The sequence below is a fragment of the Lepidochelys kempii genome, chromosome 9, assembly GCF_965140265.1.
Source record: "Lepidochelys kempii isolate rLepKem1 chromosome 9, rLepKem1.hap2, whole genome shotgun sequence".
Taxonomy (NCBI): Eukaryota; Metazoa; Chordata; order Testudines; family Cheloniidae; genus Lepidochelys; species Lepidochelys kempii.
In genome coordinates this window covers 54,670,839-54,697,804 of record NC_133264.1, presented here as the reverse complement: position 1 = coordinate 54,697,804, position 26,966 = coordinate 54,670,839, and the positions used below count along the sequence as shown (strand labels likewise).

The 26,966-nt window shown below is 45.5% G+C and overlaps 1 long non-coding RNA gene across 2 annotated transcripts; it reads right to left on the bottom strand.

Moving 5' to 3' along the window:
* Positions 1-15,531: 15,531 nt before the first annotated feature.
* Positions 15,532-26,169, bottom strand: LOC140917475 (uncharacterized). Of its 2 annotated transcripts, XR_012160852.1 has the most exons (4): positions 26,049-26,169; positions 25,010-25,062; positions 23,135-23,229; positions 15,532-22,390 (listed from the first exon to the last, which is right to left on the bottom strand). It is a non-coding gene; the product is annotated as an uncharacterized lncRNA (long non-coding RNA). The 2 variants fall into 2 exon arrangements; XR_012160851.1 differs by lacking the exons at positions 25,010-25,062; positions 26,049-26,169 and having other exon boundaries at positions 23,135-23,636.
* Between the last annotated feature and the right edge of the window lie 797 nt (positions 26,170-26,966).

Here is a 26,966-nt window from a genome sequence, read left to right as displayed (position 1 = left end):
GGGGTGTGACTTCTGGCAAACTGATTAACATGAGTGTAGGTTCTTTTATTTTTTCTCTGTAATACTTGTACTGTAAGAATCAATGTGCTTGCTTAGAAAGAGCTGGGTGGTAGTTCAGTGGTGGCAGTGTCCAGAGTTGTAATGAGGCATTTTAGTGCCCTGGGCGAGCAAGCATATTTGCACCCCCTGCTGTTATTTCCATCATTTCTCCTTCCCATTTTTCTGCCCCCGTGGTTTTGTGCCCTGGGCGGCTGCCCTTCTGCCCCTCTCCCAGCACCCTGGTTATGGCCCTGGCAATGGCACTGTTTGCCATCTTGGAAAAGAAAAGCAAACCCGGCCTGCTGATGAAGTCTGACTTTGCTGGGGGATTCACAGTGTAGGCAGAGAGCTGTGCAGCCTGGAAATACCCCGGTCAGGAGGGAGGGAGACGTGTGTTTCTGCCCAAGAGAGGTGAGGGCTGGGGAGCCAGGAGCCTGAGGGTGGGTGCCCTGGCTGGGCCCCGGAGGGGGAACACGGGTGCAATGGCAATAAGCACAGTTGCAATGGCAATAAGCCACCCTACTTTGCTTTTTGCAAACTGAGTAGTTGTTGCCTCTTCTTTCCCGAGCAGACTTTTTGTTTTCTCCACTCACTCCCATCTCCCTTTTTACCACACTGGGAGAATTAAGATTTAAATTCTGCTTTATAGCCTTATTAAAAGAGATCAATGCCTGATGCAGGGAGTTCAGATTCAGAAATAGCTTCTCATGCTGATCGCTCTTTACACACAAAGCCCTTAGAGAAAGAGGAAGGGGAAACTGTGCCTGACAGTGACCCGCAACAGACTTAGAGGCTCCAGGAACTTTGCACACCTTAGCCAGTAGTAATTGCCAGGCTAATGGTGGGTGCGGTGAGCAGTGCTTTTCTGACGGTGCCTTACAGTAGAGTTGTACCTCTTAGCTCAGTGGCAGAATGGATGTACAGCTTGCTCTGGGCTATGCAGAGAGAGGAAGGCATTGCCAGAGGATTAAGATTCAAGAATTCAGCCCCATTTTATCTTCCTAATAAAAACTTTTGTCAACACTTCCAAATACAGTTTTGTGTAATTAAATTTATAGTGATTTCACTATACCACCCTTAGCTAACAGGATAGAACACGTCCTGCTCTGTGGAAGCCACATGTGCAGCCTCTGCCACCTAGTAATCACTCCAAGAGTTTTAATGGCTGAGTTTTATATTCAGTCATAACCGTTTCTACAAACATCGTCCCACAGTATGTGCTGGCCCCTGTATGTCAGGCGTAGACATTCCCAGGGAAGCAAACAGATATGCAGCCCTCCCTTTAGTCTGTTTCTGTGACACCCCCTGTCATAGAAATAAAGGGAAGGGTAACCACCTTTCTGTATACAGTGCTATAAAATCCCTCCTGGCCAGAGGCAAAACCCTTTCACCTGTAAAGGGTTAAGAAGCTAAGATAACCTCGCTGGCACCTGACCAAAATGACCAATGAGAAGACAAGATACTTTCAAATCTTGAGGGGGGGGAAGGGTTTGTCAGTGTGTGTGATGCTTTTGCTGGGGTCAGATCAGGAATGCAGACTCAGAACTTCTGTAAAGTTAGTAAGTAATCTAGCTAGAAATGCATTAGATTTCCTTTTGTTTAATGGCTGGTAAAATAAGCTCTGCTGAATGGAATGTATATTCCTGTTTTTGTGTCTTTTTGTAACTTAAGGTTTTGCCTAGAGGGATTCTCTGTGTTTTGAATCTGATTACCCTGTAAGGTATTTACCGTCCTGATTTTACAGAGGTGATTCTTTTACCTTTTCTTTAATTAAAATTCTTCTTTGAAGAACCTGATTGCTTTTTCATTGTTCTTAAGATCCAGGGGTTTGGGTCTGTGTTCACCTGTACCAAATGGTGAGGATTATTATCAAGCCTTCCCCAGGAAAGGGGCTGTAGGGCTTGGGGGGATATTTTGCGGGAAGATGTCTCCTAGTGGTCTCTTTCCCTGTTCTTTGTTTAACACGCTTGGTGGTGGCAGCATACGGTTCAAGGATAAGGCAAAGTTTGTACCTTGGGGAAGTTTTTAACCTAAGCTGGTAAGAATAATCTTAGGGGGTCTTTCATGCAGGTCCCCACATCTGTACCTTAGAGTTCAGAGAGAGAAAGGAACCTTGACGCCCCCTGTGCCTCTGCAAAAGAACGGCCATACTGGGTCAGACCAAAGGTCCATCTAGCCCAGTATCCTGTCTTCTGACAGTGGCCAGTGCCAGGTGCCCCAGAGGGAATGAACAGAACAGGCAATCATCAAGTGATCCACCCCCTGTCACACATTTCCGGCTTCTGGCAAACAGAGGCTAGGGACTCCATGCAGGAGTGGGGCATCTTATCCTCATACCCCCAAAGCCTAGGGGCTCCCTGCAGGCTGGCAGGAACCTCTGTTGACGCCCTGCGTCAGCCTCTCCAAATCCCAGTTTGGGACCTAGAACAGCTAGATCAGTGGACTGTTGTTTGTTCTCCCCTCAGGGGAGGACAATATTGGTCCCCTGGGATGGCAAGATGGTCCAGTGGTTAGGGCCTGGGGTTTGGGGGACTTGGGGCTTGTCTACACACAGGGGTGAAAGTGGGCCGGTACAGCGTACTGGTAAAAAGTGGCCGATGTTAAAGCACTGCAGCGGCAAAGGATCCTGCTTAAACCGCTTTAACATCCTTGCCCCCTTTGTCCCACCCTGGGCCGCTGACGGAGGCCGAGGGGGCGGAAGGATTAGGGTTAGGGCACTTTAAATCGCCACCGGAGCCCTGGGCGCCATGGGCCAGGCAGCGCAGATGGGCTGACTGGTGGAGGCTGATCCTCAGCTCCGCCTCTTCTGGGGGCCCCAAGCCAGGTCCCTGAACCAGTAAGTGCTTGATGTTACTTTCACCCCGTCTACACAGTCCTTTAGTCCGCACCAGAAGGGTGAAGTTTAGTCTGCACTAGCATGTCTCACACCAATGGGCCCATGTGGCCCCTGCTGGCACGCACCAGAACTTCCCTAAAAAGAACAGGAGTACTTGTGGCACCTTAGAGATTAACAAATTTATTAGAGCAGGCTTGGGGGTCACCCCTGAGCATTCTCTAATAAATTTGTTAGTCTCTAAGGTGCCACAAGTACTTCTGTTTTTTTTGCTGATACAGACTAACACCGCTGCTACTCTGAAACACAACTTCCCTGTTGCATGTTAGTGTTGCACTGTTTGAAATGGACCATAAGTTCACAGGCAATTTAAGTTCACAGGCAATTGAATCCAAGTCCGATTTGAATGAATGGATGGAGGATGTTTTCACTCTTTGCTCTGTTTTAGTACTTGGAGATTTCTTTAAGATGCCCGTTCATCCTTTTGAGAGTCCAGGGCAGGGGACTCAAAGGGCAGCTTGTCTCAGATATTTGGATACATGTTATTCATCAAGCTTCATAGTTAAGGGCAGTGAAGTTTACTGGGAAATTCCATGCTCAACACACAGCATCCTCTGGGGTCCTTGTTACCACACTAGCCTGTCCTACAACGTTCAGGGGGAACCCAGCTATCCAAGGAGCTGACCACAGAGGTGCTTGGTTCAAAGAGTGCTGCGGCTACAAGGGCCCCTTTCCTCACAGGCCCCATCCAGCTCAGGGCCAGTGACAGGGCTAGTGTGCTGCTCACAGTTGATGCTCTAGAGCTGCCTGCTGTGGAGTGTGGACTGCATTCTGGTGGAGTCCCCTGTGGAATCAGGATGCCGCATCCTTTGGCACAGCTGTTTATTATAAAAATGCAGCCTCTGCTCATTTTGCAGAGGGAGCATCACTCATGCTCTCCTGAAGTTGGGGGCTGACGGTCTATCCTTCTCCATCCCCCTCCCTCCCGAGACAGGCTAGGCAGCTATCTATTGTCCTTCTATGCTCCTCCACAGCCTCCTGCCCTTAACTTGCCTCCTACATTCCCTTGGCCCCCCTCCCATATTTCCTTCGCTTTTTCCCAGTATGCCTCCTTCTCTTTCCACATTCACCAGACTCCTTACAACTTCCTCTCCAGCTCCCCAGTGCACTCTCCTGTCTCACCCCCAGCTCCTCCCCATTCCCCTGTCCCCAGCTTGCCCCTCACAGGGCCACCATGAGGCTGGTGGGAGCTGGAGATAATGTAACGTATTCTCTGTTGCGAGACTGACTGTGGGACACGTTACTAGAGGAGAGGAGGCCTGGCCATCTTTAGAACATGCTGAAAACCCCTCTGTTGGCCGCTGCCCTCCCACCATAACGGAAGACAAGGCATTCTTAACGTTGATGCAAACACAAAATGAGGCAAATAAATGTTTCCAGGGATTTGGGAAGCTCTTCTGTAATACCCTCCATGAACTTGAAGTGAGCTGTAGCTCACGAAAGCTTATGATCAAATAAATTGGTTCATCTCTAAGGTGCCACAAGTACCCCTTTTCTTTTTGTGAATACAGACTAACAGAGCTGATACTCTGAAACATGTGAATCTCAGTGCATGTATTTAAGGGCTTAGATCCTAAGGTGCAAGGCCGTCCTTAGGCATACACAGCACACACAGCTGTGTAGGGCACCTGAAAATTTGGGGCACCCCTGGGTCTTAGTGTCCACCCTTCCACCTCTTCCTATCTCTTGTTCTAATCTGACCCTTCCTGCAGGTTCCCACCACAGCTGGCTGCTGCGACCTGGTGAGTGTTCCACCGGAGGGGATCTAGTACTTAAAAGTGAAAAAGCCTTCCAGCCTGCCAGACCTATTAGCACAACACTGAAACTGTTAAAGAGCCATTCAAGTGGTAATGAAGCCATTTAACAGGCAATTGCCAACCCCCAGGTATATACTGTCAGGGTATGTCTACCCTGCCCACGTTACAGCACAGCCACGTGAGGTGGGCAGTGTAGTCATGCTTTATCGCCAGGGGAGACCTCTCCCGGCAATAAAAAATAACCATCCCAAATGAGGGATTGTAGCTTTATCGCCGGGAGCACAACTCCTGACGCAGGGAAGAAAGGTAAGCAGCAGGATACGGACCCTGGACTTCAGGAAAGCAGACTTCGACTCCCTCAGGGAACGGATGGCCAGGATCCCCTGGGGGACTAACTTGAAGGGGAAAGGAGTCCAGGAGAGCTGGCTGTATTTCAAGGAATCCCTGTTGAGGTTACAGGGACAAACCATCCCGATGAGTCGAAAGAATAGTAAATATGGCAGGCGACCAGCTTGGCTTAATGGTGAAATCCTAGCGGATCTTAAACATAAAAAAGAAGCTTACAAGAAGTGGAAGGTTGGACATATGACCAGGGAAGAGTATAAAAATATTGCTCGGGCATGTAGGAATGTTATCAGGAGGGCCAAATCGCACCTGGAGCTGCAGCTAGCCAGAGATGTCAAGAGTAACAAGAAGGGTTTCTTCAGGTATGTTGGCAACAAGAAGAAAGCCAAGGAATGTGTGGGCCCCTTACTGAATGAGGGAGGCAACCTAGTGACAGAGGATGTGGAAAAAGCTAATGTACTCAATGCTTTTTTTGCCTCTGTTTTCACTAACAAGGTCAGCTCCCAGACTGCTGCGCTGGGCATCACAAAATGGGGAAGAGATGGCCAGCCCTCTGTGGAGATAGAGGCGGTTAGGGACTATTTAGAAAAGCTGGACGTGCACAAGTCCATGGGGCCGGACGAGTTGCATCCGAGAGTGCTGAAGGAATTGGCGGCTGTGATTGCAGAGCCACTGGCCATTATCTTTGAAAACTCGTGGCGAACCGGGGAAGTCCCGGATGACTGGAAAAAGGCTAATGTAGTGCCAATCTTTAAAAAAGGGAAGAAGGAAGATCCTGGGAACTACAGGCCAGTCAGCCTCACCTCAGTCCCTGGAAAAATCATGGAGCAGGTCCTCAAAGAATCAATCCTGAAGCACTTGCATGAGAGGAAAGTGATCAGGAACAGCCAGCATGGATTCACCAAGGGAAGGTCATGCCTGACTAATCTAATCGCCTTTTATGATGAGATTACTGGTTCTGTGGATGAAGGGAAAGCAGTGGATGTATTGTTTCTTGACTTTAGCAAAGCTTTTGACACGGTCTCCCATAGTATTCTTGTCAGCAAGTTAAGGAAGTATGGGCTGGATGAATGCACTATAAGGTGGGTAGAAAGCTGGCTAAATTGTCGGGCTCAACGGGTAGTGATCAATGGCTCCATGTCTAGTTGGCAGCCGGTATCAAGTGGAGTGCCCCAAGGGTCGGTCCTGGGGCCGGTTTTATTCAATATCTTCATAAATGATCTGGAGGATGGTGTGGATTGCACTCTCAGCAAATTTGTGGAAGATACTAAACTGGGAGGAGTGGTAGATACGCTGGAGGGGAGGGATAGGATACAGAAGGACCTAGACCAATTGGAAGATTGGGCCAAAAGGAATCTGATGAGGTTCAATAAGGATAAGTGCAGGGTCCTGCACTTAGGACGGAAGAACCCAATGCACAGCTACAGACTAGGGACCGAATGGCTAGGCAGCAGTTCTGCAGAAAAGGACCTAGGGGTGACAGTGGACGAGAAGCTGGATATGAGTCAGCAGTGTGCCCTTGTTGCCAAGAAGGCCAATGGCATTTTGGGATGTATAAGTAGGGGCATAGCGAGCAGATCGAGGGACGTGATCGTTCCCCTCTATTCGACATTGGTGAGGCCTCATCTGGAGTACTGTGTCCAGTTTTGGGCCCCACACTTCAAGAAGGATGTGGATAAATTGGAGAGAGTCCAGCGAAGGGCAACAAAAATGATTAGGGGACTGGAACACATGAGTTATGAGGAGAGGCTGAGGGAGCTGGGATTGTTTAGCCTGCAGAAGAGAAGAATGAGGGGGGATTTGATAGCTGCTTTCAACTACCTGAAAGGGGGTTCCAAAGAGGATGGCTCTAGACTGTTCTCAATGGTAGCAGATGACAGAACGAGGAGTAATGGTCTCAAGTTGCAGTGGGGGAGGTTTAGATTGGATATTAGGAAAAACTTTTTCACTAGGAGGGTGGTGAAACACTGGAATGCGTTACCTAGGGAGGTGGTAGAATCTCCTTCCTTAGAGGTTTTTAAGGTCAGGCTTGACAAAGCCCTGGCTGGGATGATTTAACTGGGAATTGGTCCTGCTTCGAGCAGGGGGTTGGACTAGATGACCTTCTGGGGTCCCTTCCAACCCTGATATTCTATGATTCTATGATTCCTGGTGATAAAAGCACTTTCCATACTGGCACTTTTCAGCTCTGAAACTTTTGTCACTCGGGTGTGTTTTTCACACCCCTGAACAACTAATGTTTTAGCACTGAAAGTGGCAGCGTGGACACAGCCTCAGTTTCTGAATTTACTGACAAAAACGGTTGTGCATTACTGTAATGTTTACTCAGAATATGTTAGTCTACAGGACCTTAGTTTAAAATTTTGCTTTAAAAATATTTCATTAGTGTGTTGCTGAAGATTATAAAACCAAATCTCTAAAAAAGTCCTTGCATAAGTGTTTATTTGCACAAGCTGAATATTCATCTTTAGCCTTAAATAATTGGATCTTCAGACATACAGTTTTTTAAATTAATCCTTCAAAAGACCACCCTTATCTAAAGTACACATGTGAGCCCGGGCTGCCATTGAGCATAGGGGCACCCAGTTTAATAATACTGCATAGGGCCCCATAAATCCTAAGGATGGCCCTGCTAAGGTGTCAAGCCTACTTATAAACTACAGAAGGTAGATAAAGCACCAGACGGTGCTAAGCAAAAGGTAAATATTTGGTTCATTGTCTTTAAAAATGTACCTGATAATGAGATGTAGAGAATTTAATCTTGCAGCTCAAGAGGGGTGGAAACTTGATCTGTTATGGCCAGCAATGATCTTTGCAACAGTTATGTGGAGTAAGACATCATGTGCATATAAATTAATCATATGCATTTCTGTGTAAAGTAGGAGAAAATCAGGTCTATTCTTGTTCTTCAGGATTTTTTCACCAATCCTGTAAGGCACATTTCTTTTACCAAGGGGGCCGATTTTCACAGAAATATATGTTGGGATTCTTGCCACGTTAGATTCCTTCAAGGGTGGGATCCCCTACAGTCTTTATCACCTCCAGCAAGCAGTGCTGGCCCACGCACCCAGCTGGCCCATTAACCAGCTCTCCAGCGTAATACTGGCATTGACAAGCTCCAGATTTGCTCCCTGCAGATAATCTCTAATAGTCATTGAAAACTGGAGGTTCTTGTGAACTTTCCTGACTCTAAACTTGTTGGTTCATATCTTCGCTTTCAGACAGCTGCATGTGGAGCAGGACCTGAGCAGCTGGGTGGGCAAAAATGGGCATTATACCACCTTCTGCTTCCCTCCTCTTGGCAGCAGCACTGGGCCAGTTAAAGGAGCCTCAGGGCTGCTTTCATCCATGCTGGTGGCAGTGACCCCTTTGGGAGGTGGAATATTTAGTCAGACTCTTGAGTCACGAATTGGGGAATTTGAAAGACAATAGTCTTGGAGGAAACGTCTATACTTTGAAAACTCAGGTTAAATCTACTCAAGACTCAGACTCAATCACCGCCACTAGGGCATTCTAGTAACCAGACCAGCATACAATTTTTAACCAAGGATGGACCATGGGGCCAGATTGTGAGCTAGATTGGCATGGCTCTGCCATGGAGCTGTAGTGATTTATACTAGTGAAGGGTCTGGCCCCATTACATGTGGTGTCTGTAGACTACCGCCTCTGCAACAAACAGGGCCTTTGATACAAAAGTGCTGGTTGAACTGAAAATCTGTGAAATGCCATAACGAAGAGGAAGAGAAAAAGTGACTCACTCATTGTCATGATAGAAACAAACAGACAGATTATAGCATTGCTTTGCCTGGGTTACAGAGAGATAACAGCTCAATATCACGTAATGCAGATCCGTGAAAAGCTTGTGATGTTGTAATGGCAAGAAGCCTCCCTGCTTTGCTTTTTGCAAGCTGGGTAGTTGTTGTCTCTTCTTTCCAGAGCAGATTTTTTGTTTTCTCCACTCACTCCCACCTCCCTTTTTCTCTTAAGGTTTAAAATTCTGCTTGTGGCCTTTTTAAAAGAGATTGATGCCTGGTGCAGGGTATATACAGAAATAGCTTCTCACGCTGACTGTTCTTTCCAGTTAAGTGTAAACATGAAGCCCTTAGAGAAGGGTGAGGAGCAAACCCAGCTGGCAGAGATCCACCACAGACTTAGGGGCTGCAGGAACTTTGCACAGATTTGGCAAGGCTAATGGTGCGTGCGGTGAGCAGTGCTTTTCTGCCTGTGTCTGATTGTAGAGCTGTACCCCTTAGTTCAGTGGCAGATTGGATGTACAGCTTGCCCTGGGCTAGGAAGAGAGAGGAAGGAGTTGCTAGAGGATTACAATTCAGCAATTCAACCCTCAGGTTTATCTTCCTAATAAAAGTTTTTATCAAGTCCTACAGCTCCAGTTTTGGGTCTCTGAATATGTCACCCTTCGCTCACAGGATAGAATACTTCTTGCTGCATGCACCATCTAAGGTAACTAAATCTATTATTGAAGGTTATAATGCAATTATTGCCGTGACGGACTTAAAAAGTGAACTCATGGAAAAGTGTATGGGGACGGCCACAACACTGAAAGAATTAACATTAACCCAGAATATAGCAATGAACAGAATAAAGACCAGGATTTCTTGAGTCATGGTCTGTAACAGTTTCCAAACAAATAAGCAACAAATCAGAAACATCCATGTACAACTCTTCTGATAGGTGTGGGCAGAAAAAAGGTCCAGGTTCAAATATCTAAGGGATCCTCTTGAAAGTTCAGTCCCAGCCCAGAAACCTGGGAAACCTAAATATCTTCCCTGGCATCCTTACTCCTCTCCCAAGCACAGAATCTGCACATGAACCAAGGAAAATGTATTAAGCGACACAGTATGAACGTGGGAAAACACAGCAACAATATGATTATATGAATAATAAGTCAAACACCCTTCCCCACAGTATCTAGGGACCTTTGACTCAGTTTCCCCACCTGTCGGTGTGAACGGCTGACGAACAAAAGTCCCTTGAACATGTCACTCTCCCCTTTCCTCCTCTGCTGCCCCCTACTCATGGTTTGTTCTCAAAGGGTAGCAAAGTCCCAGAGTCCAGGAGTGAGCTCAGGCAGGCCTGGCTCCAGCCCCTTGGGGAAGTGCCGCTGATTTCCATGAAGAGACACCTGGTTGCTGCTCCTGCGTCATCTTTCATCTCAGTGTGCCACCATCTCTATGGTGAGTCTTGTTGCCCCCCGATCTCTTGTCATGGTGCCTCAGGGCCAGCCTGGTCTGACTCTCAGGCTCCACCACCTAGCTCAGTGATTTCAGCTCTAGTGGCGTCCACTCAGCTGTTGTTGCCCTCTGAAACTGTAGTGAAGAACCACTGTAGCATCACTTCTCACATTGATGCTGTCCCTGCCCCCCTCTCACCAGGGTCTGGAGCCAGTCCAGAGGCTCCACCACCTAACACTGATGTTGTGAGTTCAGCTCCAGTGGGCTGGCTAAGGAGATCATTTCCAAAGGTCACTCAGCTCTGGCCTTGCACCCTGTGCCTTTATGTCAGCGGGCTGTTGGAAACTTAGTGGGCTCTCTCCCAGTACCAATAGAAAGGGGAAGGGATGAAGAGAGATCAAGATCCTAAGACTGACAGTCTCCAGGGCCAATGGGGAGAGGCCAACGCTCCAAGTCAGCCTGATTGACATGGCAGGTAGACCAATGAGGGAGTCAGGAGCCCAGGGCCCATCCTATATGTGAGCAGGAGCTGACTGAGCCAGAGTAGGGCAGAGCTAAGGGGAGAGCAGCTGCCACTGAGGGCAGTGAGCCGGACAGACCAGGGGCAGGGGCAGGGGCAGGGGCAGGGGCAGGGGCAGGGGCAGGGGCAGGGGCAGGAGCAGGAGCAGAGCAGAGCAGAGCAGAGCAGCCGTGCCGACTGGGATCCAGGGTTGAGCTACAGCAGGAGCTGCGGGCCCAGAGCTCTGGAGCAGACACTGGCTGTGCCACAAGTAACAATGGATTTGAGCATGGCTAGCAGCTGCAAAGAGTGACCGGGGTCCTTGGCAGAGGGCACAGCGCAGGGAGACGTCTCAGGACAAGATGCCTTGCAGGCCAGACTCAGGAGGGGGGACATGATCCCAATGGGAGGAGCTACACTGGGGAGAGGGGTCACTGCCACCGAGCTGCCTGTTGGCATCTGGTCACTGCCAGATCAGGGTCTGACTCATGGTGTCACCGCAGCATAGCCAGGGCCTGTGGGGAGGCCTGGGATGGGTGAGGAACAGACTGTGACTTTTCCTTACATCCCAGAAATGGCTGGTTGTGGTGTCTCTGCAGGTGGGGTCCTTATTCCTTTAACCCAGTGGTTCTCAACCAGGGGTGTGCCTACCCCTTGGGGTTTGCAGGGGTCTTCCAGTGGGTACTCAACTCATCTAGATCGGTGTTTCTCAACCTGGGATTGCAACCCTCAGTGGGAGTCACAGGTCAGGCTTGCGGGGGGTTGTCCACAAGTGCAGGGTTGGCCATAGGCGGTGGCAAACAGGGCAGTTACCCAGGGCCCCATGCCACAGGGTCACTGTGAAACAAGTTACATGGGCTTCAGACAAGGCTCACAAGTGAAAAGCAGGCTCAAGTGTCATACTGAAATGTAAGTACAGTATTTATATTCAGATAGATTTATTTGATACTTATATGGTAAAATGAGGCAGTAGCAAAGTTTCAGTACTAGTGTGCTGTGAACTTTTGTATTTTTATGTCTGATTTTGTAAGCAAGTGGTTTTTAAGTGAGGTGAGACTTAGGGTACACAAGACAAATCAGACTCCAGAAAGGGGTACAGTAGTCTGGGAAGGTTGAGAGCCACTGCTTTAACCTTTCCCATTTTTTTTCACTGTTTCTTGCTGTTTATTAAATTGTATTTGGTTTGAACTTAATGTTGTGCTCACTGGGCCAAGGATGTGACTGGCGCAGAGCGAGCACCCCAGAGTGGGTACACCCTAGCCCCTGTCCTAAGTGACCATGATGAGACTGGGGGTACAGCCTCTCAGGAATCCTGGGCCCAGGCTTGTTGGGGTTATAAGGATCCCGCTGCTCGGGAGAGCAGAAGGGGAGTCCTCAAGGTCAGGCAGGCCTCTGGGTAATGGGAGTGGGAGCAAGGACTCAGAGCCTTTCGCTAGCCCACTCCACCAGGGTAGTGCAGAAGCCAGGAACGTTCCCCTTAATAGTGGGACCATTCCCTGCTTTCATTTAGCAAAGAGCTGCCTGTAGTGGGAGGCCAATGGCATATAGGTCCTTACCAGAAGGGATTCACTCCTTGGACACAAGTCAGATAAAGAGGAAGGGGGAAAAAAAACCTTCTACCTTGTGGCAAGATGGTTTTCCACCAGGTTTCTGGGTGGAGGTTCAGGCTCGTGCTGTTTGTTAACTTTAAGAGGAACCCCTAGGTGTCTAAACCTGGCCCTTTTTGCTGCCAACGTCACCTGGCAGAAGGGTTACATATATGTGTGAGGCCAACAAAAACTGGAGGTGTAATACAGCAAAATGTGACTGACAGTTAGAGCCAGGCTGTGTATAAAAATATGCACAGATAATATACAACCAACAATGGCAATTCCCTCCCTTTCCTCCAGTGCCAGGACTGGAGCCCTTCTCTTCGCTACTCGCAGCTATGTGCATGTGTGTGGCTTCCTCTCAAGATTACAAAAATCATGAGACCCTCACTGATGGTTTTCCCATATCTGCCTCCTGATGCATGAACTCCCAGGGATGGGATGAGGGTTTGCACCTGTCTCTTGTTCTCCTGTGTACTGGCAGTGTCATAAATATAAAGGGAAGGGTAACCAGCTTTCTGTATACACTACTATAAAATCCCTCCTGGCCAGAGGCAAAACCCTTTCACCTGTAAAGGGTTAAGAAGCTAAGATAACCTCGCTGGCACCTGACCAAAATGACCAATGAGAAGACAAGATACTTTCAAATCTTGGGGGGGAACAAAGGGTTTGTCTGTGTGATGCTTTTGCCGGGGACAGATCCGGAATGCAGACTCAGAACTTCTGTAAAGTTAGTAAGTAATCTAGCTAGAAATGCATTAGATTTCCTTTTGTTTAATGGCTGGTAAAATAAGCTCTGCTGAATGGAATATATATTCCTGTTTTTGTGTCTTTTTGTAACTTAAGGTTTTGCCTAGAGGGATTCTCTGTGTTTTGAATCTGATTACCCTGTAAGGTATTTACTGTCCTGATTTTACAGAGATGATTCTTTTACCTTTTCTTTAATTAAAATTCTTCTTTGAAGAACCTGATTGCTTTTTCATTGTTCTTAAGATCCAAGGGTTTGGGTCTGTGCTCACCTGTACCAATTGGTGAGGATTATTATCAAGCCTTCCCTAGGAAAGGGGCTGTAGGGCTTGGTGTGGGGGGGAGGGAATTTTGGGGGAAGATGTCTCCAAGTGGTCTTTCCCTATTCTTTGTTTAAAACACTTAGTGGTGGCAGCATACTGTTCAAGAACAAGACAAAGTTTTAACCTAAGCTGGTAAAAATAAGCTTAGGGGGTCTTTCATGCATGTCCCACATCTGTACCCTAGAGTTCAGTTTGGGGAAGGAACCTTGACATGGTGGCAGAACGGTGGGATCATTCTGAACCAGAATCACAGCAGGATTTTAAAAGGTTTTGTAAAAGGTGATTGCAGCTGTAGATTCTGTCTCTCTGCCTGGGGACAGAGCAGCAGGCATAACAAAAGGATTTTTCTCTAGGCTGAGAACAGCTATCAGAGAAAAAAGGTATAAGGTTACAGCACAACAAAATTTTACAAGCCAGGTTTTTTTTGTTTTCTTTCTAACTCTCGGGTGTAAAGTTAGTTTAAAAACAGAGGTTAGGATGACCGAATACAATGTTCAACAGAAGCTGGAATTAGCCAGATTTGAGACTGAGGAAAGACAAAAGGAACATGAAAGACGGGTAGAACTCAAACAGACAGAAAAAGAAAGGGAGACAAAAAAAAAAAAAGAAATGGAGGAGAAGGAAAAAGAGAGGAAGCATGCACTGGAGATGGCAAAAGCATCAGACAGAACCCTTTGTGCCCACCCACCCCCCTCCAGATTTGAAAGTATCTTGTCCCCTCATTGGTTATTTTGGGTCAGGTGCCAGCAAAGTTATTTTAGCTTCTTAACCCTTTACAGGTGAAAGGGTTTTGCCTCTGGCCAGGAGGGATTTTATAGCACTGTATACAGAAAGGTGGTTACCATTCCCTTTATATTTATGACAGGCAGTGTCGTCTCAAAGCTCCTCTTGCCTTATAAAATAAGTTGCGCTTTCACCCAATGGACACGTAGCCACTCCCTTTGTCCCAGCCTGTCCTAGCCTTTTATAGTTGTGAAGGACTGCTAGAAATAGTGGCACTAATACGAGACACTGGGAGAGCTGGAATGACAGGGAAGTGTATTTGGCTGGTTTGCAAAGGACACTCATTCAAGCTCACCGTGGTGAGGTTGGAGACAGCATGAAAAGCCTAGGATGCTCTTGGAGGTAAGAAGACAGTAAGGGGCAAAGAAGTGGTCATGCGGGTATGATCGAGAAATAGTTTCGTAGGAAGCTGTAGTGAATGTATTGGCTAAGCTGTCTAAATAGTTTAGACATCTCTGAGTCAGCCCTGGCTTGATCCAGGGCCAGAGATTAATTGCGAGCTGGCTGGTCCTTGCTGGGATCCAGGTGTGGATGCAAAGCTGGGAAAACAGTCTTTAAGGAATATTTTAAATTAAATCACAGTATAATTTTGGCACGTCTTTGAAGCTGCTGTTTCCTTCCACTTTGATCCAAAGGGTCAAAAGTTTGTCCAAATTCTTTTTTTAACATTTACATATAACATTTGAAATATCAGAGCTTGGCACTGTAGTTTTGGCAGAGAAGACACTTTCAGCTAGACCCCCGTTTTCAAGTGCTTTTATAGCCCATTGCTCAGTGTTGTGTGGCCCCTCTGGGACTGATCCACCAATGATTTGACTTTTCTACAGCACCCAGCTGGAGGATCCTTTAGTTCACTCTGTAGAAGCTCATAGAAATGTAGGGCTGGAAGGGATCTCAAGAGGTCATCTAGTCCATCCTTCTGTGCTGAGGTAGGATTAAATATACCTAGACCATCTCTATAGGTGTTTGTCTAGCCTGTTCTTAAAAACCTGCAATAACAGGGTTTCGACAGCCTTCCTAGGTCAGTGCTTCTCAAACTATCTGATGTGGCGGACCGGCAATTTTTTTCCCCAATGTGCCAGGGACCGGTACCATATTTGTGCCATATTATCATATTCGCATAGGCATGTAGCACATCAGATCAGAAAAACTAACATTCTTCACTCCATTAATTGGAATGGGAGTGTGGCGTACTTGCGGAGATGTTCCCATTTAAATACATTGAAGACTGACTGAAAGGCTGTGTGTCTGTGCGGATAGTATAAAATGACTATTGGTTTACGACCCAAGAAAATATTATTTGAACATTCGTAGTAATAATAATTTATATTGGAAACAATTGCCGTGGAAAAATTAACCATGCGTTGTGTTTGGATCAGAAAGCCTGAGACTCCTTTATTGATTACAAGCGCAGGGGGGTAAACGCTCGAAGTAGCTGCCCCTTGATGCAAAACAGACACATCTTTTTAAAGCTTAACCACAGACAAATTACACATACTTCCATATTAATTACCTTATTTGGAATACATTGCAAAATTAACACTAGTCAAAAGCAAAAAACAAGCGTCTTCCCCCACTAGACCTTTCCTGTTTTTCACTGTCTGTTCTTTTGCGGTCAGCGACCTTTTTAACACAACTATTGCGGTTATATATTTCATAGGCTTGACTATTGCAAATTTGTTCTGTCTGTGGACTTTTCCATCCTGCCCCTTCATGCCCCTTATGCACAGAAAACCATTGTTCCGTTTTGGGGACTTTTCACTCTGACTTCTCCTACCCCTTGACACACATAAGCAAGCTCAGTTTATCCATCCTGCCCCTTCATGCCCCTTATGCACAGAAAACCATTGTTCCGTTTTGGGGACTTTTCACTCTGACTTCTCCTACCCCTTGACACACATAAGCAAGCTCAGTTTACGGCCTGCAGGCAAACTTGACCAAAGTCAGGACCTTGACCTGAGTTTTATGTCCTATTAATTTTCTCTCACAGTTCTCCCCTTTGAGGCCTTTTTAGCCTCATTTTATTCTATCATTAATTAATTTCCTCTCTCTTCCTCACGTACTACCTGCATTTCCTCTTAAACATTCATTGCTGCCTCTTGCCTCCTGTTATCATAGAGTTTATTGACAATCATTAGTGCCACTTGTTTACACTGAGCTTAACAGGTCTAGGACCAGGCAGGCAGTGATAAACATCTCTACTACAACAGCAATAACATAACACCATATCAAACAGTAATAAAAACAACATTTCTATGGCAATAAAACGATGGGGTTGAGATTGCTGAATAGTCTTAGTCACAAAACACAAAGCATCATACTTAGTACATAAGGTAGACTCCCTAGAGGCTGTATGAAAGGCGTTCTTTTCAACTTGATATATATTTTGGAGCATGTGAATCTGTCCCTGTAGGTCGGAAATTTTATGAACCTCTGATAGAATTGAAAGCAAATTTTGGAATCAATCAGGTACTAAAGTAGTCCAGTTAAAAGGTATTTGAGGTTGAAGGGCCGACTGCAAAATTCTCTCTGCAGGCCAATATATGATATGGCTTCCTGTAGCAGTGGTAAGATTAAAATGTATATTTTGCAAGATGGTGGCCTTAACAAGCACAGAGCTGTCATTAGCTTGGAAAAGTAGGTGTCCTATCAGGGTAGTTTCTTGTCCCATACTGTCATAAATATAAAAGGAAGGGTAAACACCTTTAAAATCCCTCCTGGCCAGAGGAAAAACCCTTTCACCTGTAAAGGGTTAAGAAGCTAGGATAACCTCGCTGGCACCTGACCACAATGACCAATGAGGAGACAAGATACTTTCAAAGCTGGGGAGCAGGGGGGGAAGCAAAGGGTCTGGGTCTGTCTGGGTGATGTTTTTGTCAGGGACAGAACAGGAATGGAGTCTTAGAACTTAGTAAGTAATCTAGCTAGATATGCATTAGATTATGATTTCTTTAAATGGCTGAGGAAATAAGCTGTGCTGAAAGGAATGGATATTCCTGTCTTTGTGTCTTTTTGTAACTTAAGGTTTTGCCTAGAGGGATTCTCTATGTTTTGAATCTAATTACCCTGTAAGGTATTTACCATCCTGATTTTACAGAGGTGATTCTTTTTACTTCTATTAAAATTCTTCTTTTCAGAAACTGAATGCTTTTTCATTGTTCTTAAGATCCAAGGGTTTGGGTCTTTCCTCACCTATGCAAATTGGTGAGGATTTTTACCAAACCTTCCCCAGGAAGTGGGGTGCAAGGGTTGGGAGGATTTTTTGGGGGAAAGATGTTTCCAAACAACTCTTTCCCAGTAACCAGTTAAATGTTTGATGGCAACGAAAGTCCAAGGGCAAAGGGTAAAATAGTTTGTACCTTGGGGAAGTTTTAACCTAAGCTGGTAAAAATAAGCTTAGGGGGTTTTCATGCAGGTCCCCACATCTGTACCCTAGAGTTCAGAGTGGGAAAGGAACCTTGACACATACCCTCCCAACAAATGTTGTCATGAACAGTGACAACTTTTCCTGGCTTCAGTTTATGTACACGCTGAAGCTGTGGGGTTCTGGCGGTCAGAGTGTCCATTGATTTCCTATTCCTACTAAGATATTGGGCGTTATTTTCAGGAGCACTGACTAAATCTGTTAGGCATACCAGGTGGTTTAATTTCCCAAATGTCTTGGTGAATTTCCCAGTCCCACATACATCCTCCCCACTGATGCAGCAGGGTTCGGTATGTGGAAGCCCACATCCCTCTGAGCGGCCCATATGCTTGGAAGGAACACTACGAACGTCTGCATTTCCACCCAGAGAATCTTCAAGTATGTCTCCCTGGTCACAGATCAGATGGTACTCCTGAGGTGGCTGTAAGGTCAGAGGGCCATGCCTGATGTTCAAGATCCCTCTGAATGGCCGTGAGCTGGTCATTCAGAAAATCTTGAACCTCTGAACAAGCCTGATCCCACTGCAATGCCTTTCCAGCCCCAGTGATACTAAGCACCATATCTGTTACAAGCTTCTGGGTCATTGCACTAAGGGTGGAAATAATATGTAATTCACCTACTCCCGCTTGTGTCTGGGTCAACTGTGCTCAAGTAATAAGGCCTGGGGCTTTTTCTAAGTGTCCCAATTTTTTCCTCATGTTCTTGACTCTTATGGTTATTCCAGATTGCCGCTACGCTATTTGCACCATCCCATAGGTGTCCAGCCAAGTCTCTTTTCTTTCTAGGGGAAACACAGGCCCTTTGCTGTGCTAACCTTTAGAGCAATTTGGATATGCAGAAGTAATTTAAAAACTGGATAAGGGCAATGTGAATTTAATGGTCCCTAATGTGGCATTAATTAGTCTATCGGTGTCCCAACACACTAACACATCTCTCCCTTGTGAAGTATTCTACCACATCTGTTGGCTAAACACCTTCACAAAAAGGCGGAGAGGCATCAGCATCAATGGCAAAGGAAGGGGTGTATTGCAGTAGGGTTCAGGATAACTTATTAGTTACAGGAATAATTTCAGTACAGGTAAAATCTCCAGTGGCAGAACAAACTTTTTGGGTATATGTTTGATTATTTACTAGTGAGGCTACTGATTGGTCAAGATCTAGAAAATATTACTTTCCCATCTCCACCCTAAGTTTGTTAGGAAGGAGAGGCTGAGGAATATTAAAAGTTTTATCTTCAGGTAGTTCTGGCTAGCTTCTGCAAGCTATTCAAGATTTCGTAGTCTTAGTTCACTTATCTGCTCAGCAATGAGGCAGCAACGGAGAGGTTACTAGCACAATCACCTTGCTTGGTTAGAGGCTTTATTATGTCTTCAGGTGGAGAGGTTGTGCCTTCAAAGGCATGGTGGGTCTGTCAGCAGACAAAGGAGAGGTTACTGGCTTTTCACCTTGTCCTTCACTCCTGCTGTCCAGAAGGAGCAACAACGCCAGAAGAAAAGATAGACCGATCATCAGTCGGAGAGCCATTACAGTGAGAAACATGGGCGGGTAGTCAATTCTCAGCACTTCACAGCGGTGTTGATAATTAACAGGACTTGATAAGGGTCTTTCAGCATGGGGTCAGGGCAGTTCCTCGCTGATGGACCTGTATGTAGACCCAGTCTCCTGGTTTCAGCGAGTGGCAGGGCTGCTGTATATAAAAAGACCTAACACATTTTGTTAGTGCCTGACAATAATTAAGCATTGTGTTAGTCATTAAATGACTGTCCATCTGAGCCAGGACCAGTGGGGCACAGCCAGTAGTCGCATTAGGCACCCTGTTAGAAATCTTATGTGGGCTGAGTCTGGTCTTTTGATTGGGAGGGGTCTTCAAAGGGCATTTGGCCATATTGGATCTGTGAAACTGCACATAAATCTTTTATAATCTGTCCAGGTATGCCAAATTGTGATACAAAATCCTTAAGCAAAAGTTTAACAGTTTTGGCATCTGCCTTTTTACAAGGCAATACATTACTAAAACTAACATACTTACAATTACAACATTTAAGCATTTGAATCAATCTGAATATTTACACAAGCGTCCCCAGGAAAGGGGATGTGCTGCCTGCCTAACCTTGGTAGCTTTACCAACACTATGTTGCTGGCAGATTACACACTGTTGGCAGTATTGCTTAAAATATTCCTTTCTTTACAAATACCTTGTTGTTTGCAGGCAAAACTGAGGAATTACTCCCATATTTTTCTGTATTTGTTATATAGGCAGGTCAGGTTTCAATGGCTTCTATCCTTATTATTTAAGTGATTTGCATTAACACAGACATTTTCGGCTTGCTTTTGGATTCAAAGTTATCAGCCACTTAGAGACTTTGTCTCAAAAGGACACAATTAACTTCTAACTTTTAACTTCTGCTTTTAAACACACACTGATTTGAAAAGGAAATCACAACCCAATTTGGCTCCCCTTTGGCAATGTGACCATAGATTACACAGAGCCACCTTAAGACTTAGTGTGGGGCACCGACTACAGCTTTTATCTTCTATTTGTTACCAAAACAGATTTAAAATCTTTTTTTCACTTTCCTGGCTTTGACTGCCCTGCTGCAGCCACAACTTTGGTCTTTATTTAAAAACATTTTAAATCTTATAAAGCATTAAGTCACAGTAAGGATTAAATGCTAAATACCAAAATTAAACAACACTAGTTTCTTTTGTTTGGCAAAAGTATCTTTTTTTGTTTTACAATTTTAAAACACCAATTTATTTTAAACTTATAAAACAAAGATTGTGCACACCAGGAGTGTGTTTTAGCTAATTTGCCTAACTTGTTTATAGTTAAATGATTTCACTTAAAATAACCTTTTGCCTGGATTATTTACAGAAATTCTTCCAGAGAAATGCACCCTTTCTTCAAAGGAATGGCTGCAAAGAAACCAGAATTATCTTTTCATAACACCTTCTTTTAACATTTGTACAAAGTTTCACTGCTTAATTTCCTCCAGTAACTACAGAGTTAACCTCTCACTTTCTTTCTTTTAACTTCCTCCACTATGGTTGCCTGCTTGTCTGGGCCTGATCCTTTGTTGTTGTTGTTGCATTATTTCTTTCCATGGGCACAGGCATTGTTTCACTACCAATTTAGCAAGGAGGGTGGCTTTTTGACTAACTCCCCTTTTATTTATTTATACACACCTATTTACATACACACACACCCATTTATTTCTTACATCTAGATGCATCTTATTTAACAATAACCTTAATTCTTTTATGTCCAGACTTAATACAAGCTTTTCCTTATTTGAGGCGGTAACAACCCCTCAGCACTGGTGCTTTGTAGGAAAGGATAGTAGCAGGGCTAGGAACAACGTGAAAGGTAGAGAGTACAGCAGCATTAACAACACAGTAAAATGGGGGAGTTACACTCATTGACTGTAGGAATAATGACTCCTTGCTGAATGCAGGAGGTAAGAACAGGTTGGATTTTTCCTTGGCCTGTTTTGATAGAGGGTACTGCTGCACCTCAGGAAGGGGTCTTGCTGCGTTTAGGTGAATTTTAACAGGTTGGGCAGACCCAATGCACCCAACCTGGTTGGCATGATTGGCTCACAAGGCTTTCAAAGAGGGAGAGACCTTAGCCAGCAGTTCCTGTTGCAAGGAGTCTTTTCCTGTAAACTGCCAGGACCTTATTGTGAGCAGGATCAGGCATATGCAGATACACACCATTTGAGGGACAGCAGATTATACAATTTAATTTACACAGCAAGCCTTTTACCTAAAGGTTAGCAGGTGAACAAGGGCTTAGGAGGAAAGTATGACGGTCAAACAAAGGACCAATAGAAATGGACAGAGGTGAAGAGATGGGGTGGGGAATAAGAGTATTGCCCACCCCTACCGCCTTTGGATTGACCAGGGCAGTAGGGACATTTACTGTATCCAATGGCCCATTTGCTTGCAATAGTAACACGTGCCATCACTGGATCCTTAGGGGAGGTGGATGGTGGGGACCTTGGTTTGGCCTTCCCCTTGTCCCCCTGCAATGGGCGGGGTCCCTGTATGTTCTGGAGCTGGAACGTCATTAACATAGTTTTAATGTGGCGGTGAGAGTATTGGGTTTTATTCAAATTCTTATTTTTACTTTGTTTACAGGTGCTAATTTTGGTCCAGTCAGCATTCTTTGGGCAGACTGAGAATTTTACCAAACCGCTTCTCCCTGATTTTATTTAACTTTTCCTGGTCATGGCCTGGATTTTGCTTGGGCCACTGAGCTTCTTCACAAAGGCAACTCAGTGTTTCCCTTGGCATGATCCCTCACATAAGCTGATTTAAATCTGCCCATGCAGGGTTATAACAGTTTATAGCAATTTGCAATTCCTCTTTGACTTCAACAGGGTCCTCTCTTACTTTTAGAAAATTAAGTAAATTATACAATTCCGTAGGAGACCAAGATGCATGTGCAGACACCAAGGTCTCGTGACCCGAAGCACCAATGCCTGGGAATTGGTGCAAGGGGAACATTTCCTCAGTACGGGGAGTCATTGTCTGAGGGGTGAATGTAAGGGGCTTCTGTTGTTTAATATTTCTTGCCAGCTTAGCTGGATTTAAATTCTTTGCCAATTTTCTTTTTATCTCTTTTAATTGTGTTGTAAGTTTCTCCTGGGAGTCCTTGAGACTCCTTATTTGAGATTCACGGCGCCGTTTGTTTTTCTTTCTTCTGTTTCTTCATGCCAATAGAAATATGCCTCACCCTGACATCGGCCAGAAGCACACGTCTGAGCTGCACAATCTTGTCAATGTTGAAACTTTCCCTGTAAGGGAAACCATAACTTTAAATTATCCCTATCCCTGGTATACCAATTCCAATTTTTCCAGAAACTTGCAAGTGAACTAGTGTGCGCCTTTTGGTGAGACAGTGATCCTTCTTGACTCACTGGCCCCCATTTAAGCTGGTGAGTGCGGGAATCCCTTTTGGACCCCCTGGCTCCCAGAATCCCTACAGATCTTTCACTTGTCCCACTCATACAGGGAAGGTTTGTTTAGGGCCTCCACGACTGTTTTACAGCCCCCCTTTAGCAAAGAGCATCGCTGGTGCCGCATACTCAGTTGCTTCAGTCAAGGTGATCAGACTAGTCAGTGGCTTTTCAAACCACATTCAGGTGGGAACTAGAGGGCAGAAAGAGGGTACGGAAACAGACGGTCCGAGGACGGAGAGGGTGGGATCACACACTTCTAGACCCAGACAGGCCTCTCGCCGGTCATGAGCCCACGGCTTTGCAGGGTGCTCTGGGTGTCTTCCTGTGACTCACACTCACACCGGTCTACCGACCTTCACTTTCACACTGGCACATGGAACTAGGTCTATCCATGACCTGCCCAGCCACACTCAGTGGCTCTTCCCAGGGAAACCAAACCTGGATGGGACTCCACCCCAAGGGTGTCAGGCGTGTCTGGCAGCAAAAAGTCCAAATAGAGAGTGCAACTCACCCAAACCCAGAGCCTATGGGCAGTCCTCCACCAGAAACCCACAATAGAGATTTCAAAAGGTCTCTTACCTTTCAGATGGGCCCTGGGTCTGGCGGGGAACTGCTCGCGGTCCTCCGGTTCTGGGGGTTGGCTGTCTATCCGAGTCACGAAACCAATTTTGTCGCTTCAAAAATTAACCACGTGTTTGGATCAGAGGCTCCTTTATTGCTTACAAGTGCAGGGAGGTAAAAGCTCTAAGTAGCTGCCCCTCGATGCAAAGCACACACAGCTTTTTAAAGCTTAAAACCCCAGACAAATTACACATACTTCCATAATAATTACCTTATTTGGAATATATTGCAAAATTAACACTGGTCAAAAGCAAAAAACAAGCGTCTTCCTGTTTTTCACTGTCTGTTCTTTTGCGGTCAGCGACCTTTTTAACACAGCTGTTGTGGTTATATATTTCATAAGCTTGACTATTGCAAATTTGTTCTGTCTGTGGACTTTTCCATCCTGCCCCTTCATGCCCCTTATGAACAGAAAACCATTGTTCCGTTTTGGGGACTTTTCGCTCTGACTTCTCCTACCCCTTGACACACACAAGCAAGCAGGATTTCAGTTTATGGCCTGCAGGCAAGCTTAACCAAAGTCAGGGCCTTGACCTGAGTTTTATGTCGTGTTAACTTTCCCTCACACAATATAATGAATATAATAAAAGTTGGCGGACATTTTTTGGGGGGCTTATCCTCTCCCACCCGATAACCTGCTGCAGTGTCTTTTTCCTCCACTAGCTCTGCTGATCAGTGCGGATGCTGTCAAATTTCATGGAGCAACAACACCAACAATAATAATTAATCCTCCTCTCCCCAGACCTGTGCTAAACTGTCTTCCAGAATTAAGGGGCTACTTTTTTTTTTTTATTATTTTTTGAGTGGGGTGGAGAGATGAGGAAAAGAGAGGGGGTGGCAGCCAAGCCCAGAAATTGCCAGAGATTAATGAGTCTTCTCCTTATTAGTGTGTTTGTGGGCTTTGTCTGCTCAGGGCTGGGCGGGGGGCAGTGTGAATGGATGGCACAATGTGCAGGAAACACAGGAATACATTACACACGCTGCGCCTCTCCCTCTCCGCTGTGTAAGAGTGACGGGAGGGGGGTGACCTGGCCCATGGCAACGGCCATGGCAGAGTTGCTGGCAGCTGCTGTTGTGGCGGCTGGGGTTGAGCCAGGGCAGTGTACGGGGAGCGGAGTGGAGCCGGTGCGAAGAGAATGTGCTGCCTCGGGTCCCAGGCACTGTGGACCATCAGCTGATGGCTTGCGGAACGGCACCAGTCCGTGGACCACCACTTTGAGTAGCACTGCCCTAGGTAACCTGCTCCACTGCTTAACTATCCTTCTAGTTAGAACATTTTTTCTAATAGATAGCCTAAATCTCCCTTGCTGCAAACTAAGTCGATTACTTCATTGTGAGGCTTCCAAGGTGGCACAAGAGTAGGAGTACCAACCTCTGGGCAGACTTTTTTTTTTTTTTTTTTAAACAAAGCACAAACCCCAAATTGGTTGTGAATTCTAAACTTAGATTTCACCAACCAACTGCACCAAGTGCAAACTCCTCAGGTGCATTAACAGCCTTAAACACAGTCACAGACAGCCATCTTGGATTCACTGGTCTGTCTTGTCACCATGTCTCTGTGATAAATGGCCCTTAAGACAAAGAATCACAGCACTATTCAGGTTTCAGAGTAGCAGCCATGTTAGTCTGTATTCGCAAAAAAAAAAGGAGTACTTGTGGCACCTTAGAGACTAATCTATTTATTTATTTCCACTGAATGCATCCGATGAAGTGAGCTGTAACTCACGAAAGTTTATGCTCAAATAAATTTGTTAGCCTCTAAGGTGCCACAAGTACTCCTTTTCTTTTAGCAATATTCAGGTTACTCCCAATCCCAAAGGATCAGTCACTTACCCCAGATCAATTGTGCCTTAGGTCTCACATCAAGACAATGCTTGCAGCCAATCCTATAATTTATATGAAGATTAGTTAAATAGGAAAAGGAAAATAGAGAGTTAGTTTTGAGGTTAAAGCAAGTGAATATGGACTCACGATCTCTTTCTTATGCCTAGGAAACTCCTTGCCCCCCAGGGTATGTCTACACTGCAAAGAAAAACCCACGGCTGGCCCGTGCCAGCTGACTCAGGCTCGCAGGGCTCAGGATGCAGGGCTGTTTCATTGCTGTGTAGACTTCACAGGGTCCAAGCCTGTAAGTCTATACAGCAATGAAACAGCCCTTTAGTCTGAGCCCTGTGAGCCCGAGTCAGCTGGCACGGGCCAGTCGTGGGTTTTTCTTTGCAGTGTTGACATACCCCCAGAGTCCCAGCAGCACAGAGATCCTTAGGCCCTTTTGTTGGGGGTTTTCATCCCCCTTCTGCCATGTACTTTCAGCTGCAAACTCAGCTGCTAGAAGGAGTCTATTCCTGCGATTCATCTTCATGGGGAGGGGAGCAGAACAATGAGCTTTTAGTCCTTTTGTTGACAATTCCGCAATCCAGATGTAGGGAGTTTCCGGTTGTAAGATCCGCCCAAAGCCAGTCTGGTATTCCTGGGTCTCCTCTTTTGGAAGGGGTGTAACAGTTTCTACAGAAGAGCGTCTCTTCATACTAATTAATGTCCTCTCTTTTGTGGTGTCATAAACATACAGCTAAGGGTAGCATAAAAATCCCTCCTTTACTTGTAAGAAGCTCAGATAACCTGGCTGGCTCCTGACCAAAAGGACCAATACTGGAAGAAGATCCTTTCAAGTCTGTGGGGGAAGTTTTTTTTTGTTTGTATGGTCTTTTTTTTAAAAATTAATAAGTAAAAAGTGATTTTATTAAATACAGAAAGTAGGATTTAAGTGGTTCCAAGTAGTAACAGACAGAACAAAGTGAATTACCAAGCAAAATAAAATAAGACGCAAGTCTAAGTGTAGGACAGTAATAAAACTGAATACAGATAAAATCCTCACCCAGTAAGCTTCCTTTTACAGACTACCTTTCTAGTCTGGGTCCAGCAATCACTCACACCCCCTGTAGTTACTGTCCTTTGTTCCAGTTTCTTTCAGGTATCTTTGGCGGTGGAGAGGCTCTCTCTTTAGTCAGCTGAAGACAAAATGAGGGGTCTCCCAAGGGTTTAAATAGACTATCTCTTGTGGGTGGAGACCCCCTCCTCTCTCCTATGCAAAGTCCAGCTCTAAGATGGAGTTTTGGAGTCACCTGGGCAAGTCACATGTCCATGCATGACTGAGTTCCTTACCAGCCAAGCCACATTCCTGGGAAAGCCCGGATCTGGATTAGTGTTTCCAAGTTCATTGTTGACTTAAGGGCTTCTCGATTGGGTACTTACTGAAGAATAGTCTATTCTCAGGAAGCTGACCAACTGCTTCACTAAAACCTACTTAGAATCAAACAAGTATGCAGCCACTATTCATAACTTCGAATACAAAAAATGATACCTGCATACAAATAGGATTAATAGATTCAATAGATCATAACCTTTACATAGATATGTTACATGGCATATGTAGCATAAAACATATTCCAGTTATGTCATATATATTCATAAGCATATTTCCATAAAGCCTTATGGGGGGGCCTGTCACACCCTCCTCCTGAACTTACTGCCAGAGGCTTGGACACTGTCCATGGCAGAGGCAGTACATGTAAAATCCCTGTTTGTCTTTGGTGACACTCCTTTTCAGTACCTTTAAACCATATGATGTCATTCATAAGTGTTCGAGCTAGTTTTGGGGTTCTTGGTCCCTGGATGCCTGAAAACAGGTTGGGGTGTAGTATTGCTAACAAAATAAAGAGAGCAATATCTGTTAAAGTGTAGGTGTCTTGGTATTTAGCCACCAATGCCATGAGGCGTGTGCCTCAGTTTCCCC